A 5,987-nucleotide genomic window follows, 5' to 3' on the forward strand; every position below is an offset into this window, starting at 1 on the left:
TGAGTGAAATATCCCAGTCACAAAAGGACAAATATTACATGATGCCACTGTTGTAGAATGGGACTGTCCTTGGGGTTGGGGAGAGACTGAGTAATATGGGTTCAATAATGTATACTGCACTGAAAGAGAGGAGGGAGAGAGTTGTTTATAAGAGATATGTGATTAGGTATTTCTGTCATGACAGGAGTCTAGAGCGATGGCTGCATGCTGGAGTGGAGCTGGGGGAGGGTTTGTAAAACAATTAAAGACTTTTTCTTTTACTTTTCCAAGAGGGTAGTGTTCTTGGGGGGAAGCCTTGGAAGGGGACAAATGTGCAACCATGAATGAATGGAAATCCAAAACTTCTGTAAATTTTTACTGAAATTAATAGCAAATTTAAATTTAAAAAAAAGAATTAAGTGAGAGTAAGGATGGCAATGGATTTATAACTGCTCATGCTAATAACACTATATCGTGGCATAGACGAGGAATATTGGAAATGTATCCACATTTACAACATTTCTCTTACCAAAACCATTTATAGAAAATAGGAACTGCATTGGAACATGTATCTCTGGATTAATTGTTAATATTTCCAGCCTTAAGCTTAAAAGATCATAATGTTAAAAATTATTTGTTATACATTTGTTTAAATTTTTCCCTCTTTTAACAACTGGGATCTAGAGGGAAGAGAAAAAAACCAGAGAATGGCCAAAATTATTGGGCAGCTATTGCTGCAAGTTTAGGGCCTGTGTTAGGAAAAGGAAGTCTTACTCATATACCGTGCCACCCAAAGGTAATAAAGAAGGTCAGAATTGCTTCCACTGTGGAAAGCTGGGCCACTTCAGTAGACAGTGTCACAGACGAGAGCTACAGATAGGCAAGGGAGTAGAGAGGAAGCTCCCACTTTCTTGCTTTAAGTGTGGATCTGAAGGACACTTGGCCAAGGGTGCCCCACATCAGGTCCTCGTTGCAGACAGGACTGACAGGCCCCAGCTCCCAGCTGGAAACAATGGAGGACACTTCAATGATTTAGATCCTCCCAGAAGAGGTGTGCGTGAGCATTAACATTACTGGTAAGTATATTCGTTTTCTCCTGGACACAAGAGCGTACTATTTGGTCCTAAAAGCCTTCTGAGGTCCCACCTCTTCTCACTATTTCTTAGTTGTTGGAACTGACGGAAAACCTCATAAGCAGTTCCTTACTTCACCTCTACCTTGCATGCGGACTTCCGAGTTGTAAAACAACCCAGTTGTAGATGGGATTTGGTCCAAGACTTAAGAATAATAAATGACATAGTTGAGCCTCTATATCTTGTGGTTCCTAACCTTTATACTATAATAGACAAAGTGCTAGTCAATAGGCCTTTTATTGTAAGAACTACCTTTCCTGTGTATCTTGATTTCTGCCATTATTAGAGCCTCTACTTCGAATATTAACGCTTTTTAATTTTTGACTCATGTATTTTTAACTTCTTAGTTAAATTTGTGTCTTCTAAACTGCAAAACTTCCATGGTATATCTTCAAGGATATGAACATGTACAGCTAAGCACAATTGATAACAGTGCATCTAAATTCCAAAGTCAATCTCCAAAGTAGTCTATGTGTTTCCTATTGCCAAAGGGGCCCTTTAGAGTAGTGAGATAATATCTCCACCCTGAAACCCACAGTGTCCCTTTTCAGCAGGAAGTAGCTAAGAGAATACACCATCCCCTTTTCCTTATGAATCAGGGTGAAGTCTCTCTCAGGGAGGAGTGATAGGGAATGACAAAGGACACACTGACAAAGGAGATTAATCAGAACTGGCTTTGACAAACTCTGTGGCAAATGGACAATTAAAACAGACTTTCAAGGCGGGGGAAGGAAGAACAAACTGGTGAGGAGGGTAGAGAAAATAGTGCAACAATGAATGAATGAAAACCCAAAATCTCTGTAAATGGTCATTAAAATTAATAACATTTAATAACTAAAAGAATAATGAACTTGTAAAACATTACACAACCTGGGTAACCCTGGAGGACATTATGCTGACTGAAATGTCTTAGTCTCAAAAAAGATAATTATTTTTTAAAAATATAGTACAGATTGGGTGCGTGAACATTTCAGATTCCCATGTATAAAACTGAACTTGACTCTTTCCACACTCCTTTCTCCCTTCAGGGGTTCCATATACCCCTCGTTTCCACCACCCAGTGCCTCATGTTCCAATTATTTCCTTCTAAGTCCAGTGCCTTCATCTTATGAAGACTTTTTTCATTCCACCTCCTCCCCCCATCTCCATGGTCACACATAGCCCCAAACCTTCATTGCCACTTCCTTGGACTGCTGTGATTGTTTATATTCTTTCATTTAAAAATAAAATCTATTCATGCTAACCTTTGACTTAGAGACCTTCTATGACTTCTCAGTCTTAAAGAATGTAAAACAATCTCCACATAATAAGGAGCTTCTCTTTCTGTTGTTTCAAGCTATTTTCTTCTTCACTGACTTTTCCTAATGTCTCTTTTCCTCGATTCTTATTTGCGTGTTATTCTTTCTACCTGGAATTTTTTACATTCATTGTTTTCCTATTACCTAGCTACCTGTAACTCCTGCATATACCTAAGAACCCAGTTCCCACTGCCCTTCAACTTCAGACTATGCTATTTTAACAGGATATACCTCCATTGCCATAATGATTATAATTAAATATTTAACATGATAACTTGCTGGTAAATATTTCTCTCCGTTGCTAGATGGATATGGGGCCTATGTTGTCATTTTCTTTAGTTTATCCTCACCATGTAGCATTGCACATATAAGTAAAATAAATAGTTGTTAAGAAAATGAACAAATACTTTCACATGGTTGTAAATGATTTGTACTCGCCAGTGACTATCTTTTGCATGGAGAGAAAAGTCAACCTGTTGCCATTGAGCCATTCCTAATTCATGTTGATATTCTCTGCTACAAAGCAGAACATAGGTTTCGTTGACTATAATCTGCATGCAAGAAGATTACCACACATTTCCTTTGTGGAGCCACTGGCAGGGTTCAAAGCACCAAGCTTTCAGTTAGCAGTAGAGCTCAAACTCTTTGTACCACCTAAGCATTTTGTCCTTATTCCCACTCACTGCCTTTACCCACTGGCATCAGGTCAATTTTGGTTCATTATGACCATGTAGAATGGAGCAGAATTGCCACTAGGTTTCCAGGACTGTATATCTATATAAAAGCAGACTGCTTCATATTTCTCCTTTGGAGCAAAGTTCCTGGTGGGTTTGAACCACTGACCTTGTGATTAGCAGCTAAATGCTTTCACCAAAGCACTTCCAGAGTACCTTTGTCTTTGCACACTTATTGCTAAATCCTAACTTATGTGAATATTTTTCTTAAGTGATACTTTTTCTAAGATCTGACACACAATGGCATTGAACCGCCAGGGACCAAAATGTGCTACTTTTAGTAGATGCAGCCTTTCTTTAACTCCTGAGCCTTAACAAATATGATCACTCAGAATTCTGTGTGTAATCGTCATGACCCTCTTGGGAGGATGCTCACCACCCTTCTGAGCTAGACTTCTCTGTGGTCCTGGTTCCTATCCCTCCAGCCCATCACTATTTACTGCATTTAAGAACTTGCAGGCCCAGTTCCTGTGCCTGAGATGTCCCTTGGTGAATTCCTGTCTAGAATATGCCTGGCTACTAGCTTTCTACAGAATACGTGTATTTATTTATTTAGGCTGCTTGATTGTACTTCATGTGCTGTGACTCCGTTTCCCCAGGTGGCTTTGGGCTCCATGGAGGGAGCTTTTCTGTCTGGCTTGCTTTTACTGGCATGGTGGAGACTCATAGATCTTTTTAGATGCTGGGGCTGAGTCCCATACCTAAGAAGATAGGATGTGGTGACAGAATAACTGCTGGTCATTAGCAGCATCCCAGAGTGATCAGAAGAGGACCCTGTTTCAGATGCTTTATCTACTTACATGAGCCGCAGCCATTAAAAAGCTGTGGTGGGGTTGATTCCTGCTGTTGGTGAACCTGTGTGTGTTGGAGTAGGACTATATTCCATTAGAGTTTGCAATGAGTGGTTTTTCTTTAAAGTGAAAACATTATATTACAACATGCTTTTCCAAATCAAACACTTTAATATTTAGTTTTGAGCATATTATTGCAATTCTAATGCACACTTTTGAACATCTAAAGTACATGTCAAATGGCTGAATATATTCACTTCAGATCTGTAAAGAACAACCTATTAATAATAGAGCTATAACTACAGGGCAATTTGCATAGAGGTTTTAGGTAAATTTTTAAGCTCACTTTAAGCATACCAATCTTTAACAAGTTCTTGTTGTTATTGTGCTGTCGAGTCGCTTGCAACTCATAGTGACCCTATGTACAACAGGCCTAAACCCTGCTCTACCCTGTGCCAATTGCACTGCCTCTGACATACCCATCCCGATTATCCCAGTCACTGAATCAATCCACCTCATAGATGGTCTTCCCCTCTTGTGCTGTCCCACCACTCTCCCAACCTGGAGGTCCCTCTCCAAGGACCTGTCCCTCCTTGCAACATGTCCAAAGTATGACAGATGAAGTTCCAGAATCCTTGCCTCCAAGGAGCAGTTTGGTTTAACCCTCTCCAGGATGAATCTGTTTGTTTTCTTGGCAGCCCATGGTACCCTCAATACTGTTCCCCAGCACCACAGCTCAAAGGCATCAATTCTCCTTCTATCCTTCCTAGTCATTGTCCGACTCTCTGATGCATAACAAGTGATTGTAAAGACCACAGCCTGTATCGGACACACCTTAATCTCCAGAGTGACTCCATTGCTCTTCAGTACTTTGGAGAGGTTCCTAACAGCAGACTTTCCCAACGCAATACATTTTTTTATTTCCTGACTACTGGTACCAATAGTGTTGACCTTGGAGCCAAGCAGATTAAAGTTGTTAACAATCTCCATCTCTTCACCATCCATCCTAATGCTCCCAATTAGTCCAGTGGTGAGAATCTTTGTCTTCTTGACATTGAGCCTCAGTTCATATTGAAGGCTGCAGTCCTTGACGCTCCGCAACAATCACTTCAGGTCCTCCTCAGTTTCAGCAAGCAGGATTTTGTCATCTGCATAACGCAGATTGTTAATAGATCTTCCACCAATCCTGACACCACACTTCTCCTCATAGAGCCCAGCCTCTCAGATAATCTGTTCTGCATACAGGTTGAAAAGGTATGGGGATAGGATGCATCCCTGGCATATGCCTTTCCGAATTTTGAACCATGCAATGTTTCCTTGCTCTGTTCTGATGACTGCCTCTTGGTCCAAGTACAGGTTTCACATTAGAACAATCAAGTGTTCTGGGATTCCCATTCTTCTCAGAGTCAGCCACAGTTTGTTATGATCCACACAGTCAAACGCCTTTGCATAATCAATGAAACACAGATAGACATTCCTCTGGTATTTCCTGCTTTCAGCTAAGATCCATCTAACATCAGCTACAATATCCCTAGTACCACGACCCCTTCAAAACCCAGCCTGGACTTCTGGCAGTTCTCTGCTGATGTGCTGTTCCAGTCAGTTTTGGATAATCTTCAGTAGAATTTTGCTTGCATGTGAAATCAATGAGATTGTTTTATAGTTTTCACACTCTGTTGGGTCACCCTTCTTTGGAATAGGAACAACTATAGATCTCTTCCAGTCAGTTGGCCAAGTGGTTGTTCGCCAGATTTCTTGGCACAACTTGGTGAGCACATCTAGGGCAGCATCTGTTAGCTGAAATACGTCAATTGGTATACCATCTATTCCTGGGGCCTTATTTTTTGCTATTTCCTTCAAAGCAGCTTGAGTTTCTTCCTTCATCACCATAGACTCTTGATCATATGTTGTGTCATGAAATTCTTCTGTGTCTGCCAATTCCTTTTGCTATAGTGACTCAGTATATTCTTTCCATCTTCTTTTAATACTTTCTGGATCATTTAATATTCTGCCTAAAGTATCCTTGATTATAGCAACTTGAAGTTTGAATTT

This window comes from Elephantulus edwardii, unplaced genomic scaffold (genome assembly GCF_000299155.1).
Source record: "Elephantulus edwardii isolate Elephantulus edwardi_28Jun2011 unplaced genomic scaffold, EleEdw1.0 scaffold00213, whole genome shotgun sequence".
In the NCBI taxonomy this organism is placed as follows: domain Eukaryota; kingdom Metazoa; phylum Chordata; class Mammalia; order Macroscelidea; family Macroscelididae; genus Elephantulus; species Elephantulus edwardii.